We start from the raw sequence: 20595 nt of genomic DNA on the forward strand, positions 1-20595 counted from the left end.
GTGCCTCTTGCAGCAGCCTAACCCAGAAGCAGGGGGGAATCCTGAATCGAGCTGAGAGGGCTTCCCCGGTTCTCCTGGGAACCCCATCGCCCCCCTGCCAGCACACACCTGAGCAGGTAGGACCATGCACACCCCTTCCCAATTCTTCTTTGGCCGCCTTTGACCCTGGCCTCTGCTTCTGATCTAGCCGTTTCCCTCTCGCCAGTTCTGGCTTTCCCCATCCCTCCTCTCCCGTCGCTCACTGTAGTCCTGGGAGGTGGGAGCCTGGGAACAGTGGGGTGTCTGAAAGCTCAGAGCCCCCTGCACCCTCCAGTACCCTTCCTGCGTTTCTCCTGAGGCAGTTCCCGGTCTCTAGCTAAGAGTGGGGAGTAGGGGGAAGGTCTGCCCAGGCCCCACGCCCTTGCACCCTCCTTTGCAGTATTGCCTAATACCCCTTCCCCCACCTCACCTAGACTGGAGAATTGGCAAGTGCTGGGGTAACAGAGGAGAGAGCCAGAGAGAGACCTGAGCTTTCCCCGAGGGATTTCTTTCTTGCTTCCTCGCCCAAAGAACTCAGGACTTTGCCCCCACTCCCTACTCACCTTGTAGGGGAACTAATGTCCCCTTCCAGGTTCATCTCACACTTGGGTGGCTAAAGGCTTTGCTGAAGGGTAGTGGAGGTTGTGAGCATTTTGGTGACCTTTTCCTCTAGGAAAGTTCTTTCAGCTTAGAGCCCCCATCGCTGTCAACATCTCAACACCTGCTGCAGAAGCCCCCACCCCACCCGTGTGTGTGTGTGTGTGTGTGTGTGTGTGTGTGTGTGTGTGTGTGTGTGTGTGTGTAGAGACAATGTGGTTGTAAGAGCTAGAAGCTTTGGATAGAGGTGGCTGCATGCATTGAAGGGGAGGGATACCAGAGTGTGGCCCAGGCCAGAAGAGGCTCAGTCCAGATGGCTAGGGAAGGGAGTGTAGACCAGATTGAGGAGGTCACCCAGCCTTGCCAGCTTCCTGAGCTCCTTGGCTTTCAGAATCCCAGGCTCCTGGTGTTTCTCTAGAGCTACGAGGTCCCCAAGCTTCTGCCCCACTACAGGCTCTCTGGGAGAGGGCTAGATGGCACCTACTGTTTACAGTGGCTTATTTTTCTCTCCTGTGGTGGGCAGACAGGCCCTGCTCTCTGAAGATCTAGGGCATGTCATTCTGGTTTGGTGGGTTTACAGGAAGGGTGTACATCTTGTATGAGTTACCATGTGTGAGTGTGTATCTTGCTTCTGGGGGTAGTAGACTGGGGAGGGGGTGATAGAAGAGACTGGTCACACTGAGGGAACTCCTCTAGCTCTCAGTGTGTGGTAGGAGTGGGTGGCATGTCCCCATCTGGTAGCTCTGTCTAGGTGTGGGGTGTGCTCTGCATTCTTCCATGACTCCCTGGGTCCCCTAAAGGTTGGTTTTGGAGGACACGGTGGATAATGGAGTGGCTTCAGACTTCCCTCTGGTCTTGATCCAAGAAGGAAAGTAGAGATTCTGACTGCGAGCAGTGGACTGGGAATCAGAGGACTGAACTGGAGACTTAGCCTGGTTACTTAACTATGTGTGTTTATATATGTCTTCCCCTTTGCTAAGCCTCAGTTTCTTCATTTGTAAAAATGGCTATCAGTAGCAAGCAGGGACATTGCCACCAAGACCATACAGAGAATGTATCATAAAGCTCACTGCAAACGGTAGTAATGGCTGGGGGGATCTAGGATGGAATCCTCTTCCTAAATCTAGGTCAATCTCTCTGCCTTCAGTTTTCTTCCCCCATCCTTTGCCCATCTGGGGGATGGAGGAACCAGGCAGGGCTATTGCCCTGGGTACTGCAGAATTCCCCTAATGCAGGTTGTAGCTGTTGCCAGAGCACCTGTGGTCACAGAGTACAGATCTCTCCACCAGGCATTTCTTCCTCTGGGGCCCCATACTTGCTCCCCTGAGCCATGTCTCCACCTTCCTTCTGCCATCCCTGCTTGGCGTCCTGTCTCTCTCTCCCCTGCCCAGTGGCCTCCTTGTCCGGCTCACTGGGCAGGAGCCCTAATCGGATTCGACAGCTGAGATATGTGTGGCGGCTAAGAGCAGGCGGGAGGGAAGCCAGTGGGAGGATGGTATGAGGACTGCCCCTGGCACTGCCCCGGCCTCCCGAGCACCACCTTGGGCCTGCTGATTTCTTACTTGGCTTGGCCTCAAGGAAGGGGTGCCAGAGGAAGCTCAGGAATGAACAGGCTGAGGTCTGGAGACTAGGAGAGGAGGAAACACACCAAGGTCCTGAGGACCTGGTTGATATTTGATGACCTTAATGTCAGTGTCTCTGACTCTGACAAGGAGGAAAGGACAGCGATGAGCCAGGCTGACCCCCGCCACTCCATTCCCATAGCCCCACTTTCTTCTCTCTTCTTGTTCAGAAATGTGTTCACTTTGCCTCCTCTAGACCCTTTGGCCAGTACCTCCTTGTGGGTCACATCTGGGAGCTTCTGGGGTGCCACATGTCTGCCTCAATCTGGGCTGTTTCCTCCCCTCCAAGGTATTTCACTCTCTCTGGGCTGGGCGCCAGGACTCCTGGGTTTCCCGCCCGCCTGTGGTGCAGGGCTCCCCTGCAGGGCTCCAGAGAGTCGCTTAGCTGGTTTCCTTCCTTCTGTGTGGGGAGGGCCTTCCCCTAGGGCTGGGAGGTGTCAGAAATCCCAGGTGGGACAGGGGTGGGGGCACAGTAGCCTCTGGCACTGTAGCACCCCAGCTTCTCCCTCCTAGCCTCTGACTCAGCTTGAGGGCAGCACATGCCCAGCCTGGCAGGCATGGCCCATTCTTGCCTCCAGGCTTCTGTCTTTACAGAAGCCTACATCTCCTGCTCTCATTTTTTAGCTTGTTTTCCCCATGATATCTGGGGGTGGCTATCGAAATCCCTGGTTTTGGGGAGCAAGGGACTAACATAATTGAGGCTGGGGCACTATTTTGTCTTCCCTCCAGTTGGGCCAGGATGAAGGAAACTGTCACAAACTTCCCCACGCCAATTCTTCCTGCCCTCAAAAGACCAGTCAGTGGAGCCAGGCCCTGCCCTCTGGGTGCCCACAATGTGGTTGGCACTGATTTGTCAGAAATTGGGAAGGTTTCCCTCTAGACCGCTTGCCTCCTTTCTCCTCCTCCCACAGGGTAGGGGCAGCTCTGTGATTGCAGGCACTTATGGGCAGGCCTCCCCCTAGGGAAGGGGTGTGGGATGCCCCCAGGATGGCCAAGTTGGCACTAGCCCCAGGCTGGAGTGCTGGACAAGATTCTGACCTGGGAGTTAGTTGGGGGAAGGCAGGGCATGGGCCTCCCTGCCCCCCTCGTTTCCTGCTCTTTGGGCAGCTGTGGGCGAGAAAGGCTGCAGGGACTATTTTTAGTTGGTCAGTCCCCTGGCAGGAGGGACGTGCAGAGCAGCACGGGGCAGGCAGAGGGGCTTGCCAAGGTGAGGGTAAGCAGGCAGGCAGAGGTGTGAGGAAGGGCCAGAGGGGCAGAAGACAGAGCAAGGAGGCATGGGGAGCAGGGGCAAGACCTTACCCAGAGGGACCTCACCCAGGTAGATGGGCCGGGCTGGGCTGGAGTGGGTGGAAGAGTCCTGGCACCCTTCAGGGCTTTCTTTATCCAACTGGACTCAGAGCTGGAAGAGGTTTTAGGGGCTACCTAGGCAATCCCTTCCCCTTTCAGAGAAGGAAACTGAGGCCTAGAGAGGACACTCAATCAGTCACTGGCTGTGTTGAGACCTGAACCCAGGCCCTCCCTTTGCACCATTTTTCTGTTGTCATGGTTCCTCACTACACCTCAGTGTGCTTCCTTCCCCTACTGCAGCAAGGAGGACCATGAGCCAGGCACACCTGGTCCATTTTCCCCTCTGCTTGTTTGTGCAGGGTCTCTGTAAATCCCAGCTTGGTTTGTTTATAAGTCTCCATGTGGAGAGAGTCTGTGTCCAGGCTGGAAGGAGGTCAGAGTTGGGTTTGTTTGGGTGGCCTGTGGCCACTGGTGTGAATGGAGATACTGGACAGGCTCCAGCAGGCTCACAGGCTGGTGAGCTGTGGGGCTAGGAGACACCTTACAGAAGGGACGTCCAGACTTCCTAGAGCCCTTTGTGAGCCCTCTTCCTACCCTGCCCAGGACCTGTGGGTCATGGTGGCTGTTTGCCAATCTCCCCAACAAAAAAAGGGAGCAGGGTTGAGGAGTGGGAAGATTACTACTGGCTTCTGATCACTAGTCAGAAGGGGGCCCCCTCTGAGGCCTGGAGGCAGGGAAAGTTGGGGCAAGTTGGGGTATATATAGGGAGAAAACTTAGTGGAGAATTGTGGTCCTTCAGAATTCAGTCTGCTTTCTGTCTTCTGCCTTAGGCTCTCCCCAAGGGCCACCATGTTGCACAGCTGCAGGGGGAACCATTCCATAGATTATGATGCGAATGGCACCCCCTGGGGTTGTTCAAGGCCCTGCCTGTGTAGCCACACATGGTGCATCTGTCCCCCACATTCTTCCTTCAAATTAGTTCAGACCCAGCTGGAAGGAGGTGTTCCAGACAGGCATTACACCCTCTCCCTCTCCCCTACCCTGCCTCATGCCACTCAACATCTCCTATTCCTCTGCTGCCCACCCCCAATGCACCAAGCAGGTCATGGTGCACCACCATTTGTATTGTAGGAGCCCCTCCCCTTCTCTCCACTCAGTTTCTGTGTCTCTGGGGGGCTGATTTATCATGCCCCCCATCAGGCCTACTGCAGTGTGTGAGAAATCAATAGTGCAAATGGATTGAGGCTGTTTAGCCTGTCAACTCCCCTTGGGCCCCACCAACTCTTCTGGGACTTGTGGAGTTGCTCAGCCCCCTTCTGGCTCAACATACACATATTTAGTGGTTGTAGCCAGAGCACTGAGCACAGGAATTACTCTTTCTGTTCGTCTCTGTCTCATTCTCTCTCTCTCATATACTGGGCTGGTCTTAGCATGACAAATACTCTTGAACATTTATTTTCTAGCTTAGGTGGAGGGGCTTAAAGGGCAGTAGGCTGCCAGCCAGAGGTGGGGAGGGAGGCAGGTGGGTGAGGGAGACTGTGGGTAGAGGGGTGGGGTGGGGGTGGAGACTAGCTGGGGAAGGGATTGGGTGACAGCCCACCCCATCAGCTCTGGTAACTCAATCCCTGCACCCCACCCTCCCAATTTCCCTCCTGCTCAACAACTTCAGCAGCTGCTGGCAGAAACAAGGCTGGCAGAAGTGTGTATGAGTGCATGTGTGTATGGGGGGAGAGGGTGAGAGGGGCTGTGGGGGCAGGGAGTGCTGCCAGGACATGTTAAAGGAGACTCACAGCCTGGGTACAACTTGGGTGGCAGGAGGAGGTGGGGCAGGTGGGAGAGTGGGTGGTGAGTGATGGGCAGGCTGCAGTGGGGGCAGGGCAGCCCAGGGGTCTCACAAAACTTGTTGGCACTGGAGCAGGGCCTGGTGTGGTGGGGGTGGGCAGTGGTGAGGGGGCAGGGGCTGGCACAGACATTGCTGGCCCCAAAATGCTGAGGCCCATTCTTCACCAGGGGGCGCATGTAACCATGGAGGGACAGTCTGCCCCTGTCTCCAATCCTTGGGCCGTGCCTGCTGGGCATCACAGTCTCGGTGGTGACTAAGTCACTTCTGTCCTGGGGCTGGCAAGGTGCCAGGCTCAGCTCTTCTCGGTAGGTGAGTCACTGCCCTGGCATCTCCCCCGGATGCAGCTGAGTCACCCAGCCATGCCTGCTAGGCAGGTGGGCACCACGCTTTTGGTGGGGGTGGAGGGCTATGTGTGCTGCCCCCAGTGTCTTCTCCGATCTCCCTCTGGCATGTCCCGGCCCCACCCATAAACCTGCAGAGCCAGGCAAGGATGGCGCTTCTCCCTTGTGATCCACTGAGGGGTGAAGGAAGAGGTAGCAGGGCACAGAGTGGAGTGATAGATATTTGATTTAGAGTAAGTAGGGGAAGGGAGAGTTGAGGAGGGAACATTGATTGGGATATATATATATATTTTTTTAACAAAAAAGAGACAGGGTCTTGCTATGTTGCCCAGACAGGTCTTGAACTCCTGGACTCAAGCAACTGTCCCATCTTGGCCTCCCAAAGTGCTAGAATTAAAGGTGTGAGCCACCATACCTGGCCTGGGTTTGAATCCCAGCCCTGCTATTGACAAGCTGTATGACCTTGAGGAAGGCAATTTTCTTTTTGAGCCTCAGTTTTCTCATCTGTACAATGGCAACAGGAGCCTGCCCCTTCAGGACTGTGAGAATCAAATGGAGTGGGACTATTAAGGTACTTGTGGGAGGAGCTGCTTTTGGGATGAGCTAGGAGGCTTGGGAGGGGAAGAGGAGTCAGCTGGAGCTGGTTCCAACAAACTCCCGCACCATCCTGGTGGTCTTGGAGGGCCAATTGCTTCTCATCCTCTCTTTGGACTATCACTTAATGCTGTTCTTCAGGAGTTTCCACAGGCTGTAAAGGACAGCCTTGTTGTACTAGAAGTGTGGGCCCTCCTAGGGTGTCTCAGAGCTATATTTTATCTTTTTTGACTACTGAGAACTGCCACTGGCCTTGGTACCTGTCCAGACTCTCTTCCTTCGCTTCCTCTAGTTTGAAGAGGGATCCTTTTCTTGGGAAACCAGTGGCTCAGGCTCCTCCCCCAGCCTATCTCCTGTGTGCAGGGAAATAGTAGGCCCCAAGGAGTGTCCTTCCTAAAGAGTGAGGCGCCCCTGAGCATGTGGCTTTTCTCTCTCTGCTCGTTTCCTGCTGCTCCCTGGGTACCCTTCTCTCCTCCTGCATCAGGGTCCCTGGTGGGAGGGGGTGGTGGAAGCCCTGTTATGAGCCCAGCACAGCTGGAGTTCAGCTGCTGCTGCAGATTGAAGACTCCTGATCCCCCACCTGGGGACCTCTCCTGCCTTCTGCAGTCAAGCTTGAGTAGGGCTGGGCCTTGGACAGGTGGTACTTGTTGCCTTGGGCAGGAAGGAAATGCCCCAAAGATGTGCATGCTGTGTGTTTGTACACATGGGTGCTGGTCTTGTTTGAGTGTCTGACCCCTGCGGGGGGTGGGTTTGTGTGTATGAATTTGTTCTCTCATCCACACATGGGGCTACTTCTGTGCCTGTATAGAAGTGTGCCCCATCCTCTGCTTCATGCCCTTGTCTGTGCACAGATGTGTTTGAATGTACTTGTTCATGCGTGGATGTGCATACATGCGTCGGGGGTGTACACATCCCTGCCCTGAATGTGCACGTGGAAATGCATTTGTACCAGGATGCCTGACCCTATGATGGCAGGTGTACCTGAAGGTCGTCCCACTTGGGAGGCAGTGTAGCTATGTGCATGCATGTTTGCATTCTTGTGTCCATGAGCCTTCCCCTCTAGCCTCAAGGAAGGAAGACCGGTAGGATCTAGGTTGGGAGATGCCTGTGGGCACTGGGGGTGGGCTGGCGCTGACTCCAGTCCTGGGCTGGTTCTCACCTGGGCAGAGCTCCCTGCTGTTGTCGGGGCTCAGGCTGGAAGGCCCTTGGGGGAGCGCGGCTGGGGGGTAAGGGGTTAAGCGGTGGCGTCCACATCTGGGAGCCATTGGCGCATTCCTGCCGGCTGAGCGCATGTTTGCGGATGAATCTGGACAGGACAGGGCGGGAGGGGCTGGGCGGGAGGTTCGCACCGGCAGACGGAAATCCAGACGGGAGCGGGAGACAGCTCCGGCCCAGCGGGCGGGAAGGGGCCTGGGGAAGCGCGGCCCAGCACTGCTGGGGCAGTTTCCCGTGCGCCGGCCCTCAGGGCAGAGCGTCCCGCCATCCTGGCTTGTCCTACCTTACCACGGCTCTTGGGCTAAAGCCAGGGACAATCAGATACTTCAGTTCTAGACCCGGCTCTGCAACTGGTGCGACCGTAGACAAAACCCAGTGCCTGCTCTTGGCCTCTCTTTCCTCTGTAAAGCGGCGGCCGCCGTCGGACCAGTGGGTCTGAGAGCTCTGCCACCGAGTCAGGCTGAGAGTCTCCTCACTGGGCTGGAGACCTGGGAGTGCAGCACTTCCCCTTCCAGTGGGAAGTTCTGTGGGGGCACTCGTGGCCACTTCTCTGCCTGGGAACAGGGCGAGAGGGGAGTATTCCCTAAGCGATTCTGCTTCCCCCTAAGCTCGCCAGTGGACTGCTAGCGATGGGGACAGGATCCTCCCAAACAGAGCAGCAGGCTGGGAGCGGGGTCATGACTGTGTTGGGGACTGGGGTCTCTCAGATGGAGGGTGATTCAGATCCTGTCCAGTTGGAATATGAACAAGAGCTTTCCTGGCTTCTCCAGACTTGTTCGGGAGAGAGAAGCTTGAGTCTGAGTCTTTGAGCACGGAGGGGTGCTCCTGGGCGCCCCTACTGGAAGATCCAAAAGTCTTGCCCTTTGAGAAGAGTACTTTAAGGGGGTTGGGGGGTTGGGCTGAGCCAGAGTTCCTAGGACCCACTGGAGCTGGAAAGGTGTTTGGGGAAAGAAGAGATGTACTTGCGGGAGATCTACTCCTGGACTCTTTTTTTTTACTTCTTGCAGCTGAGATACTTAAGATCCAGGGAAGGGAAGTGACTTGGTCAAGGTCACACAGCTCTCAGTTCCAGCTGGTCCCTGGAAGAGGATTATAATTATAGGATTCAAGGGCTTGACAGCTAGGGCAGGAGTCACCGCACTCACTTCCATGTTACGCCGCCGCCTCACTTCTCGGGTTTAGGTGTGGGTGTGTGTGTGGTTGGGGGGAAAGGAGTGTAGGATACCACACGCTGCGGTCTTCTCCACCGAGCGCTATTTTCATTCTTTCCGCAGAACCTCACCCCCCCTGTCGCTCTGAATCTTCGGTTCTGGGTCTGAGGGAGGGATTCTCCCGGATTCCCACGGTCTAGTCTTCAGCTAGGAGCGGCTCCTTTAAGACTCGCCCTTCTCGGGGTCTATTAAGGAGAGGCGGGGGCGGGCGTGAGTCTGTAGATCCGCCCCTGACTGATGATTGGTCGGTGGGCGGGCAGGGGCGGGCCTGAGGGAGAGGGCCTCCCCCCACCTCTGCTCCGTACCCTCCGCCCCTTCAGTCTGGGGCTCCGGGTAAAGTTTCAGCCTCCGCACGTGACTCGCTATGGCCGCTGCCGTCGCCCCGCGCCCCTGAGCCGCGGCCCCCCGGACGGCTCCTCTCCCGGGACCCCGCACCCTGATGCCGAGCAGCACCAGGGCGCCGGGTTAGGGCAGACGCTGTGCTCGCGGGCACCCCGAACGGGTTGCGTCCCCGGCTGCGAGGTAACTCCTCCCCCGGGGATTTTGGGGAGCCCCTGGTTCCCACAGGCGTCGGGGCCCCATGTCCTGCCCCAGATTGGCGCTGCGGGAGGGGACTGGGTGCCGGGAGGCTTCCGACGGAACCCGGGGTTTCCTGGGCTTCCCAACTCGCTGCCGCCGTGTCCAGGGTGGGGGAGCCCCGTCTGTGCGTCTGCCTGCGCCGTGTCTTCGCGCGCAGCCTTGAGGCGTCTGTGGCCGTCTGCTGCGCGTGTCCCCCGCGCTCAAGCTGTTGCAGAACCACCGCTGGGAACTCCTGTTCTCTCTTTTTCTCTTTAAAAACAAGCAAAACAAAAAGGCTTTCAAACCTGTTTGGGGAGAGATCGGATGCTCAACGGACTAGCCCCCTCTCTTTTTACCTCCTGTTATCTGAGCTGCCCTGTGGTTTGGGGAGAATCAGCCAGGGGGCCCACTCCCACCAGAGGGAGCCGGCCGGGGGCGGGGCCCGCTCAGCTGGTGTCTCCCGTGGAGTGAGGGGAACTCACTGAGAATTGGGTGCAGGAGCCAGTGCAGTATGTATGTAGGGGTGTTCCTGGGTCTTGTACCACCATGGGGTGTGGGAGCTTTTTGGGGTGAGGGAAAGACGGAATAGACTGGTGGACTTTGCTTTGCTGAGGGTGTCTGGGACCTGGTGCCACCCACGAGGCTTGGAAGCTGCTGGCCAGATGTGTGTGTGAGCCTGTTGTGGGGTTGGGGGGGCGGCTGGGATATGAGCTTGGCTATGTCCCCTCATCTTCTCTCTGGGCACTGCCCTATTGTCAGGCTGCTCCTTGCGAAGGACAGGCCTCCAATGTGTTAGGGTGGGGATGGGGACCAACTAATCCGGAAACCAGACAGAAGAGCTCCCCAGCCTTGGAGATGCTTCCGCACCCTCCATCCTGTCTTGGATCGGATGCCCAATGTGATGGCCTGGAAGGGTACCTCCTGCCCCCTCTGGGCTCTGTCTTCTGTAACCAGGTTGCCTTCTGTCTGATGGCTGTGTGCACATATGTGTATGTATATATTCTTGGAAAGGATTGTTTCTGAGAACACCGCCCAACTCCCCACGCCCTGCTGCTTACCCCAAGGATCACTTCTGCCCTTGACACTCCCTCTCCTCACTTTCCTGGCCAGGACATTCTGGGATGTCTCTTATACCCTTCCCTGTCTGCAGTCTTCATAGGGCAAGATTGTTTTGGGGAAGTGGTTCTGTAAGGACCTTCCAGGTCTTGCTAGGAAATTGGACCTCAGGCCCCAAACTCTCCTACAGGGCTCGATGAGGAGGCTGTGCCGGGGAAGCCCCAGGTTGGAGTGGGGGTGGCTTGGAGCCTTGGGGCTTCCCCTGGAGTGGGCCGAGGGGGGGGGGCGGGTGGAGATGAGGCTAGGGGGGAGGAACAAGAGAAAAAATATTTGGAGTTGGTTGTATGATGCTTCTTCCTGGAGGAAGAAGAGGGGGTGGTTGTGGAGTCTGGGAGTTTGTGGCTGTGAAAGATGGTATGCTAGGAGGAGCTGGGACATCAGTACTGCCTGGGAGTCTGGACCATGTGGTTTCCTGAAAGAGAGGTCAGGAGGGTCAGACTGGAGTAGCCTCTTGGGAGCTGAGGATCTTGGATTTGCAAGGATTTTGAGGGTATGAGTGAGTGTACATGAGGTGTCACTGCAGGGGTTTCACCATCAGACTGACAACGGTGGCACAGAGGCAGTGGCAGTTCGGAGAAGATCCTGGGCTTGGAATGGCTTAATCCTGGCCACCTCCTCCTTCCTATAGCCCCTAAATCTCTAGCCCTTCAGTCTGACCCTAAATGCCCCAGCTGCCACCCTGGGACTCCTTTTTAGTCCCCTTCCTACTCCCAACCTTGAGGCAGCCTGGCAGGAAGCCAGCTGTGGGCAGCCCCATCCTGATCGCCCATGTGCCTCCCCCGCTGGGCATAGTCACCCACATGTGCCATGACGTGGTTCCTGCCACCCCATCTAAGTATGGGGGAGAGGACATTGTCGGAGTGGCCCCTCAGTTCTGTTTTGGGGACATTCACCCAGACCCCAGCTAATGAGCACCCCTTCCCCTAAACCATTTAGTCTTGGAAGCTGACTCTTGCCCTCTGGGACCTTTCCTCCCAGGCCACTCCTTGCTCAGACTCCAGTCTCAGGTGGGATGGTCCTCAGAACTGTGTGATGTGAGGGTGGGGCCTGTCCCAAAATACAAACCCCAATGCCCAGTTTCCAGTCCTCTTGGAAGCATGAGCCGGATAGGACTTAGGCTGGGCTGGAGGGGTGGGTATGTTTTGGCCTCTGTGGGGTCTATTAATATTTGGGAGCACTGCCTGCGATCTGGGGTGATAGGCATCTGGGGATGGTAATCCTGTCCCTACGACAAATGAGCGGGGTAACCTCCGCTTGCTCAGTAGCCACCCCCATCTTGTGTTGGTGGTTTTGGGAGTGTGGGAAGCTGGCAGGGCCCCTGGCAAGATGACCAGAGTTGTCTTGACTTACTGGGTTTTGGGAAAGGAGGATGGCAGCTGATACCCCGGCTCCCAGGGCTGCACATTCTCTCTGACGCCTGCTGTCTTTCCTCCCTCTACTCCCCTCTCCACCCTCTGGCTGCTGTCTGGAGCCCACACGGTTTGCGGGGGGATGCGCGGTGAGGGGCAGGGCCTGGATCTCCGTGTGTGTCCATGGAGTATTCTGAGAATTGGCAGAATTGGCTGAGGGTGTCTGGGTGTCCCCACAGGGTGGGCAGCATGTGGGGACCTGGCCTAGTGTGAGAATGTGTCAGCGTTGGTGTGTCTGTCCCCAGTCTGGCTCGGGTGTGGGTGTCTCGGGTGTGGGTGTCTCTTGCTTCGTCTGGATCTTGCCTCCCGCTCCAGTCCCGCCCTCCCCTCGCTCCCCCCTAGCTGGGACCGCCTGCTTGCTCTCCCTCTCTCCCCACAACTGGAGCCTCCCTTGCCTGTTCCTGGAATTTGGAGAGGAGGAGGAGGAGGAGGAAGAGGCAGGCAGACAGACCTCCCACACTCTAGCCCGCCCACCTGGCATCATGGGGAAATGAAATAGGTGCTATGGAACTACGTTTTCCCTGGCTTCCCTAGACCCTCCAGCACACATCATGAGGGCCAGCTCTTACGGAAGGGCCATGGGCTGCCCACCCCTCTGGCCAGTGACACCTCCTCCTACTTAACATCCTGCCCCAAAGGGCCACTGCTGGACCTCTAGGCACCACTGTCAGCCTAGGGAGCCAGTGGGGGGATTAGGCTGCTGCCAGGCTGGCCCGCACCTGTTGCCAACCCCAGCCCTATAACTGGAGCTTGCCTGGGAGGGGGCTGCAGAATGACAGGTGTAATTTCTGCAGCTAGGCAACTCCACCCCCCCAACTGGATATGCCTTTCCCTTCTGCCGGAACAAGGAAAGGCTTCCCCTTCGCCACGCCAAGTGTCAACCTGGTCTTATGGATGATGCCCCTGTCCTGCCCGATGACCCCCACCCCCATCTGTGGCTGCAGAGCTGGGCTGCCTTCCTTCAAGTTTTCAGAGCTGTGCTGCCCTGGCAGGACTGGGGGTGTGGGGGTGTGTAGATGGGGGTGGTTCTCTGTTAATGTTTTAATTGCCTAAAAACTGGGAGCTCAGCTCTGGGCCAGTGGGGAGTCTGGGTCTGGCTGGCCGCCCGGTTTGGGCTAAATATAGTCTGGGACATCTGCAGAGAAGGGGAGGGGGGTGGAGGGAGGTTCCATTCCCCCACCTTCAGCCAAGGTGCCCTCGTCTGGGCAGGCACCTTGGAGCAGTGAGGGGGATTCCTCAGCACAAAAGGCAGGGGAGAGGTGGCAGGGAAGAGGCGGCAGGGGAGAGGTGGCAGGGGCTGGGCACAGTGGGACCTTGCTTGCCTGGAGGCCAGTAGATGCCGGAGATGAACGTGGAGGCTCAGGACAGGGCAAGAATGGGGCACGCCGGGGCTGGGTCCTCTGGCTGTTCCCTCTCCCCCCAGAGTTACTTGAGGTCAGGCAGTCTCCATGTGTCATTGTACCCTGCAGGCGGTGTCACTGTGACCCACTCGCTGTGTGTCTGTGTGTACACACCTACCTTGGAGTGGCTTTATCCTGGCCCTTTCCCCGGAGCCTCTGTCCCCTGGGTCCTACTGCAGGTCCTCAGCCCTCCTTCCCTCTGTCCCTCACCCCACAGTGAAACCTTCAGCCCAGGAATCGAGACTTGAGAAGGGGAAGCTGCGGTGGGGAGTTCTCTGATCTCCAGTCACGGCAGGAAGTGGAAAAGAGGGGGGTTAAGGGGGGAACCCATGAGTGGCAGGCAGGAGGGAGAGCCCTGTCAGTCCTGTGATCCACTGTGCAGAGCAAGGGGGGGTTGGCCTCCTTCCTAGTGGTCCCCCTTCCCTCCAGCTCCAGGTAGGAGAAACCTGGGGACAGCTGATTCCCCAGGGGCTGCAAACAATCTTCATCACCCCCCAACACTGAGAAAAAAAATGTCTTCCTGTCACGTGGCTGTCACTTCCTGTCCCACTGTGGTTCCTGGGATGTTTGTTGTTGGTTGCCATGGTGATGTCTGCCATGGGCACTAGCCCTGGTTCTTGTGGGGAAGGAGCTACCCTTCCCCGCTAGGCTAGGGGGGTACTTGGGGGACTTGACTGGGGGGTCCTTTCAGGCTGAGTGTGTGTGGTCTCTGATGCTCCAGATTCCCCAGGACCCCCCAGACTTCTGTCTGTGGGGAGGAGTCACTGCCACCTACTCAGACTGAGTGCTGGGGAGACTGTGACCGCATCTGGCTGTGACTTTGTGAGTCTGACTGATTTTGCAGCCCTTGTCCACTCTGGCCAGGGTTCCTCTCGCTCATAGAGATGCCCATTCAGGAAACCTCTGTGCTCCCTATCTGTCCTCATACACAGTTCTGGAGCCTGCTCCCATCCTGTGTTCCGATGGAAACCACCTTCCCCAGGGAGTTTCTGTGGCTTCCTGGACTCCAGGCTGGAGTGTCAAGGGGCTCTGGGGCAGGGTCCCAGGTTGCGTGTGTTTGGGGCTGGGGAGGTGGGGGCTCTGCAGACTATGCCTTCCCCTACACACACAGCCTGCACCCGCTTCTCCCTTGTCCGGCAGGCCCTCTTCTCTAAGGGAAGGCCATGGGGCTCTGTGACCTATTATCCCTACCCCACTGGGGGCTTCCCTGTTCAGCTGGGGATGGAGAGGGGAAGAGATTCCCCCTAGTTCTAGCCCCAACTTGAGTAGGCGGGTGTGGAGTAGGAAGTTGCTGGGGGGGGTGGCCAATGGGTCGGAGGGGGGCTATGGGGCAGGGCACAGTCTGACTCAGGCCTGGTCTGGGGTCAGAGCCAAAAGGATATCCTGAGGCAGGACTGGGGGGGTGTATTCCTGGATTCCCTGCAGCGTGGGTCCCCAGGGTGGGATGCTGAGAGGGGGCTGGTACCATCTAGTCCAGCTGGCAGTTTGCCCTGGGACTCAGAATATGGCAGTTTCAGGGTTGGGCTGAGCTGAGGGGAGGGGCGGGGGCTGCTTCAGGCGATCTGCCCACCCTGGCCCTGCCTGTTTCTCTGTAAACTGTCCCCCCATTGTGAGAGTACTGTGTTTCCTGCTTGGTACCGTGGAGAGGAGGTAGTGGTGAGGGGGACAGCTGCCAAGGTGAGGGTGGGGAAAGCCCCGTGCCAGGCTGGATGTGAGGTCGGTGGTTTCCAAGCTAGGGGGTCCCCTTTTGTCTGTGCCCCTTTGGTCCCTCACCCGACAGAGCTGCCTGTGTATGGTCCACACATTTCTGTGGTCTGGCTGTGGCCTCGGTAGGCTCATCTCTTCCTCTTCCCATTTTTTTTCCTTCCCTGTGGGTGGGTCCCTCTTCTTGAGGCCTGAATTACCCCCTGCCCTTTCACCTACTCGCTGCTTGGAGTAGGGAGGCTTCAGTTCTGGTTCTAGGTGGACGTCTCAGACACCCTGGGCTTCAGAGGTCCTGAGCATGTCCCCCGGGGGATCTGGGGTATAGCCCCTGGGGATGGAGGAGTTGGGAGCACTACCCTGACCAGCAGAGACCCCCACTTCCTCCTCCTAAAACCTGGACTGCCCTGAGCTTGGATTGTCCAGTCGCCCTTCCTGCCTGGTATCCAGTCACTAGTGAGATTATGGCCTGGGGGTCCTGCAGCTCTCTGTAGCTGGGGAATAACCCTGGGCTGAGTTATACAAGCTCTGGAGACATTGGACCTATTCTTTTGGGACAAGGCACTGTGTCTTGAGGCAGTGGGCAGTGGTAGCACCCGGAAGTGAGATACTGGGCTTCTTCCTTCCCCTGACTCCCAGGAGGACATGCTTATGGCCTGCACCGACTAGGGCAGATTTTCAAACCAGTCCTAGCTCTAGCAAGGCTGGCCTGGGGTTCTGTGGGGTTGGTGGGGAAGAGGCACCCTCCAGCTATCCCAGCCACCCCCAGGTGATCCTTCTCCAGCCCTCCTAGGGTAGCCTCTTTTAAAATGAGGCTGGGCTGGCTGGGCACGGTGGCTCACGCCTATAATCCCAGCACTTTGGGAGGCCAAGGTGGGCGGATCACAAGGTCAAGAGTTTGAGACCAGCCTGGCGAACATGGTGAAACCCCGTCTCTACTAAACATACAAAAATTAGCTGGGCATGGTGGCGGGTGCCTGTAATCCCAGCTACTTGGAAGGCTGAGGCAGGAGAATCTCTTGAACCAGGGAGACAGAGGTTGCAGTGAGCCGAGATTGTGCCATTGCACTCCAGCCTGGGTGACAGGGTGAGACTCCATCTCAAAATAAATACATAAATAAATAAAATATAAAAAATAAAAAATATAATGAGGCTTGGCTAACCGGGCTTCCTGCAGCCCAGACCCTGGTGAACAGACAGGAAACAGAGGACCCGAGTGGCTGGATTGTAGGCTTGCCAGGGAGGAGAGGGGTGAGAGCCTTGGCCAGAGGAGACCCTTGAAAAAGCGGCGAGTAGTCATCGCTGCTCCCCAACCCCTGTCTGCAGATATGAGAAGCGCTGGGGAGGGGAGAGGTTGTGGCTTTGTATGTATGGGAGTGTGTTTTCCTGGAAAGTTTGTAAATGGTTCTAGTTTAGAATCTACCCTGTTCTGCCTGCTTGGCCAGCTCCCTATCCTGGCGGGATAGGGGTCCAAAGGCGGCAGGGCTTTGTTTCTGCCAGGGCTGGAGTCCCTCCTGCCCGAGTTGAGCTTGAGCTCTGGGTGTCATTTGCATATGATTCACTAACTGTCTAGAATGCTTAGGAAACCCCCAGTCTCCCCTTCTTTTAAGCTCCCCAATCCTTTTCCCCTTCTCTCAGCCCCTCTGAGACTGCCTGACCTCTATTTCTTGGGAACCGTTGTTTCGGGGGAGCCTGGAGAACAGAGAGAATGAATGAGGAAGGGAGGCTGGGGCCAGGCCCAGCTGGGTTTGGGGTCCCCTGCTTCTCTGTCCTGAGTATAGGGGAGGAAATGGTATATTTCTCTTCCCCTTCTCCCCTCCTCAAATCCAAAGGTTTCCCTTTTTTGGTTTGTGAAATGAAAGAAGGGAATTTGGAAAGGGTTGTGGTCAGGCCTCCACCCACACCCCGAATATCCCTTTCTCCACATCCCTCTCGTCCGTCTGAGGGAAGCAGGCCCTGGGAAATGGGTAACTCTCCCTCCTGGCCCTGTCAACAGATGTTGCCCTGGGTGGGGTGAGGCAAGGGACAGCAGGCCAAGTGCTGAGGGGCACCAAGGTGGTGGCAAGAGGTGTGGGGATGGAGGGCTCCAGTTGCCCGGGCCTCCCCTGTGCCAAGCTCTCGGCTGGGTGCTTTCCAGGACTTCCTGTCTGAAATCGCACAGCTTGCTGTTGAGGTAGACAGTTCACAGGCGAGTAAACAGTTGCTTAGAGAGGTTAAGAGACTTGCGTAAGGTCACCCAGAGTGGCAGAGCTGAGATTTGACCCTTCCGACTTCTGGTTCTTTCTCCCATCTTCGTGGCTCAGAAAGCTCTCACCTTTTTCTCTAGGTGTGTGACTCTGGGGTGTAACGTGTGGGCAGCTAGGCACGCTGATGCTGGGGAAGGGATCCTGGCACCTTCTGAGGGTGAGAGCGGCCCCAGTGGGCAGGGGTGTGGGGCTGGTTGCAGGTGCTCCAGCCCCCTCCTCCTTTTTCTGCTGTGCTTAGGCTAGGCTCGGTATATTGGAGGTGTGGGCCTGTGGTTTTCTCTCTTTCAGGGGAGGGTGCCCGTGGGCAGTGGAGGTGGCTGGCATAGGGTGGAGGTTGGATGTGGGTAGTTTGTTTTCCCTCTCTTTGGTACTGGTTTCGATTCTCTGCCGAGGCCTTCTCCCCTGCTGGGGTGTCAGGGGCTGGGGCCCAGGTGTCTCTCTGAGGGTCATAGCTCCTGAAGGACCTTCTGAGGCAGAGCCTGTGCCCTTTCAGGCCCACCCTGGTCATCCCTGCCCTTGCCCATCCCTGTTCTCTGGTCTGTCTGGCCCTTGGCCCATTTCTGTGACCTTCAGTCTGTCCTGCAGCTCAAGGACCTCCCCAGGGAGCTGAGTAAATTTGCACTGAAGTTTGCAGGCAGAGCTGGGTTAGGCTTTTTGGAGGCTCTGATGGGGTCTGGGGAGGCCTTCCAGCCTTGCCCTGTAGTGTGTGTGGGTGGTGGGCTGAGGGGTGAGGTGGGGGTAGTGGGGATTGAAGTTTGGTTCAATTTCAAACTCCTCAGGGGCAGAGTTAATGTGGCTGTGGTTTTCTCTTCTCTGGGAGCAAGGGTGGGTTCCAGAGGGTCCAGGCTGGACTGACTGAACTGACCTCCCAATCCCCAAAGGCTGGGTCCGGATGCCTGGGATCTGGATGGCATTCTGGGCCTCAGCCTGGCTTATGGAGGCCTCACTTTGGGTTAGCTGCCCCTTGGGCCTCACCTTGAGAGAGGCAGGCCTCTGTGTGGCTGTGAATTCACCTGAGTGTTTGTGGACCTGGTGCATGGGCTGGGCCCACAGGGAGGACCTCAGAGCATCTTCTGGCAGAAGCAGCAGGTACAAGGGCCACCCTGGCTGTATGAGGTCCGAAGAATATACAATCTGGGAGACTGTGGGGCTGTGGTTGTGTCTTTGGGGAGCTGTGTGCTGGGGCCCATGCATGCAGTTTCTGAGCTGTGTTCACTGTGTGGTAGAGCCCAGGTGTGGAGAGATGGTATCTCCAGGTTCCCTCTCCTCACATGCATGCCTGCACACACACAGGCTGGGGCTGCAGGCATGTTCTTGCCACCCAGATGTTTTCTGTAGACCTGCATGCATGAGTTTGTATGTGTATTTGTGTGTGAGGGTCCAACTATAGGAACTGATGAGGTTCCGCCAGCCTCTTCTTCCCTTGCATAGCTCCCCCAGCTCCAGTTCCCGTTGTGTGGGGCCCCACAGGAGTTGGGAGGGGGCCAGGGCGGCAGCTGGTCCAGTGGGTGGGGCCCCTGTTCCTCTGACATCAGCTCTGTCAGCCTCAGCCTAGGAGGGAATTGGCAGGGGCCTGGGGTAGGAAGGGGGTCTTTATTCAGGAGTGAGGAGAGAGGCCCTATGGTTGTCATAATGAGTAACAGTAAAACTCGTGGTCATTAGCAAGGTCCAGATTTTACTCCTGGGGCAGCCTCCCCTCCCTAGCCCAGTACCTGTCTCCTCCTGCCCTCTCTCCCTCAGGTCCACACAGGCTGGCTGGCTCAGCTGGGCCAGAAGTCCTGGCCTCTTCCACAGTGGCCTTGGCAGGAACTCCCCCTTCCCAGGCCTGGTCTTCAACCAAATGCTGGCCATGTCCTTGTCCCCTGGACTCCAGGTTTGAGGCTGGAGTCTGGAGCTCAGAGCCTGGAACCTACTGTAGCCTGAGCTTGGGGTGGAGTGGCAAGGGGTGTTGGAAAAGGACAGTCCTTATTTTGAGTCTCTGTGGCCCTGTTTCTTTCCTTTCTTCCCTCTTCTTTTTAAAACAGCTTTATTGAGATATAATTCACATACCATAAAATTTACCCATTCAGTGGTTTTAGTATATTCAGAATTGTGAAACTACCACCACAATCAATTTTAGAACATTTTCATCACCCCAAAAAGAGCCCCCATACCAGCAAGTCACTTCCCATCTTCCTCAAATCCACGCCCCAGCCCCTGGTAACCACAAGTCTGCTTTCTGTCTCTATGAATGTGCCTATCCTGGACATTTCATATAAATGGAATCCTACAATATATGGTCTTTGTAACTGGCATAATGTTTTCAAGGAATATCCACATCATAGTATCAGTACTTCATTCTTTTTTTTGGCAGAATAATATTCCGTTGTAGGGACATACAACATTTTATTTATTCATCAGTTGATGGACTTTTGGGTTGGTTCCACTTTTTGACTATTAGGAATAACGCTGCTGTGAATGTTCATGTGTAAGTCTTTTTGTGGACTTACATTGTCATATCTCTTGGGTAGATACCTAGGAGTAGAATTGCTGGGTCATATGCTACCGCCGTGTTTAACCTTTTGAGGAACTGCCAAACTGTTTTCCAAAACAGCTATTCTATTTTACATTCCTACCAGCAATATATGAGGATTCAAATTTCTCCACATCCTCGCCAGTACTTGTTATTATCTGTCTTTCTTATTAGAGCTAGCCTAGTGGGTATGAAGTGGTATCTCATTGTGCTTTTTTTTTTTTTTTTTTTTTGAGATGGAGTTTTACTCTGTTGCCCAGGCTGAAGTTCAGTGGTGCAGTCTCGGCTCATTGCCTCCTGGGTTCAAGCAATTCTCGTGCCTTCTCGTGCCTCAGCCTCCTGAGTAGCTGGGATTATAGGCATGTGCCACCACGCCTGGATAACTTTTGTATTTGTATTTGTATTTTTTTTTTTTTTTTTTTTTTTTGAGACAGAGTCTTGCTCTGTTACCCATGCTGGAATGCAGTGGTGTGATCTCGGCTCACTGCAACCTCCGCCTCCCTGGTTCAAGCGATTCTCCTGCTTCACCCTCCCAATTAGCTGGAATTACAGGCGCCCGCCACCATGCCTGGATAATTTTTTAGTAGATTTTTGTATTTTTTAGTAGAGATGGGGTTTTACCATGTTGGCCAGGCTGGTCTCAAACTCCTGACCTCAGGTGATCCCCCTGCCTCAGCCTCCCAAAGTGCTGGGATTATAGGTGTGAGCCACCACACCTGGCTAACTTTTGTATTTTTAGTAGAGACAGGGTTTTGTTATGTTGGCCAGGCTGGTCTTGAACTCCTGACTCAGGTGATCTACCTGCCCCAGCCTCCCAAAGTGGTGGGATTACAGGCGTGAGCCACCACCCCCAGCTTCAATGTGCTTTTGATTGGCCATGTTTCTTTTTGTCTGTCTCTTTTCTTTTGTCTTTCATATATGTATT

General features: G+C 56.1%; 1 protein-coding gene across 2 annotated transcripts in view; it reads left to right on the top strand.

The window, feature by feature from the left end:
- Positions 1–20595, top strand: part of RARA (retinoic acid receptor alpha) — a 48559-nt gene continuing 27964 nt past the window's right edge. The window contains exon 1 of one of the 2 annotated variants that reach the window (XM_050762736.1): positions 1–116. The gene's annotated coding sequence lies outside the window, so the exon portion shown is untranslated. Of the gene's footprint in view, positions 117–9027; positions 9251–20595 lie in introns of those variants that run through there. The other variant, XM_050762735.1, reaches the window with a different exon arrangement.

This window comes from Macaca thibetana, chromosome 16 (genome assembly GCF_024542745.1).
Source record: "Macaca thibetana thibetana isolate TM-01 chromosome 16, ASM2454274v1, whole genome shotgun sequence".
Lineage (NCBI taxonomy): Eukaryota > Metazoa > Chordata > Mammalia > Primates > Cercopithecidae > Macaca > Macaca thibetana.